At 32.7% G+C, this 1,482-nt stretch overlaps 1 long non-coding RNA gene across 1 annotated transcript; it reads right to left on the reverse strand.

Moving 5' to 3' along the window:
• Window positions 1-419: 419 nt before the first annotated feature.
• On the reverse strand, window positions 420-794 carry LOC123306382. Its single transcript, XR_006536905.1, has 2 exons — window positions 749-794; window positions 420-513 (listed from the first exon to the last, which is right to left on the reverse strand). It is a non-coding gene; the product is annotated as an uncharacterized LOC123306382 (long non-coding RNA).
• Window positions 795-1,482: the final 688 nt, after the last annotated feature.

A 1,482-nucleotide genomic window follows, 5' to 3' on the forward strand; every position in this document is an offset into this window, starting at 1 on the left:
GTTTTTTGTTTTGAATCTATATATCTTCAGTAAGGTAGTGAATGAAAAATTCCAAAAAAATATATGTTACGGGCGTCAGTTCGACCTTTCTAATGACAAAAAAATGAGAGCTCAGAACGATCAATAACATTTTTTTTTTTAATTAATTTGTGGCTGTTCAAAGTAACCCCGCAGTCGGGGTTACTTTGAAAGCATATAATGAAACCATGCAATTTCGATGTAACTCCACAGATAAGGTTTCTTTGAACACTTCAAAACTAAAAACTTCTTGTTTTCGGAAGAAAAAAAAATTTTTCAACAGAAATACACAATTTACATAAAATGAGGTATTTTATTATCAACAACAGAATTCTAACATAATAAAAAATGAAAGGAACTAACATATGTTCTGGACGCTTCACGCAAAGACTTCTTGTTTGATTTTATTTCACTTAGAGCTTTCTCTAAGGCTTCTGGTGTAAAGTTGGCATATTTTCTTGCTCCAATTTTTCTTTTATAAGAGCGGACCATTTTCTGCAAGATAATAATAGAGCTAATTCGTAACTGGGGCTTCATTGATCACGTGCTAGGGCTTCATTGAACACGGTTCAAAGTAACCCCGAAAACGATGTCTAACCTCATTGTTGTAATAAAAAATTCATACAAAAAAAGTAAGTTGTAATATTTCAAATTGTTTCAATATAGCTCTGCTATGAAAATGTATTGTTGTAGCAAATATATTTTGTGAACATTTAGTGTAAATACTTACGGCTGCAGCAACAGAAGTTTGCACACCTTTTCGAACGTTACTTTTTTAGATTAGAAATGAAATGCCGAGATTACCTACTTCATACAAATAAGTTTTATACCAGTGTGGCCATACCATTCTTAAATGTGTGACGAATTGAGTGGTGAAAACTAGATGTCGCTAAGCCTAATGATTATTTCAATATGAGTCAATATAACGAAATTTATTTTTTGTTCAAAGTAGCCACGTGGTTCAAAGTAACCCCGTTTAACGGTACTCAATGTATAAATAACGTGCGTTCAAAAAAATTCGTCGTCAAGTAGGCTATGGAATTTTGAACGTCGATATTTCGTGTCTAAACGTAATTCTTAGCTCGTGCTTTACTATTTTCCAGGTGAACTGTCATTTTAGCATTTTGGGTTGTTGTTTAATTGAAATTATCAGCAAATTATAAAGATGGTTTTTACGGACGTGTGAAAGACTTTTACTATTGAATTCTACTTCAAAATTGGAAAGAAAATTGAAGGAAAATGGAAATATTCTGTTCCGGCGACTTCATTGAAGCCTATGTTGCTGTTGATTATTAAGAATGAATTTTTCCATTGTACTGTTTTGCGATGTGTTGACGAAACAGGTATGATCAAACAAAAAAGGAAGTGGTATACCAAAAAAGAAAACTCTAGAGTTCAGTAATAATGAAAACATGGTGACAGAAGCTCGACAAACCTCTCTTCAGATTTTATCTCAAGTGGATG

Source organism: Coccinella septempunctata, chromosome 2 (genome assembly GCF_907165205.1).
Source record: "Coccinella septempunctata chromosome 2, icCocSept1.1, whole genome shotgun sequence".
Lineage (NCBI taxonomy): Eukaryota > Metazoa > Arthropoda > Insecta > Coleoptera > Coccinellidae > Coccinella > Coccinella septempunctata.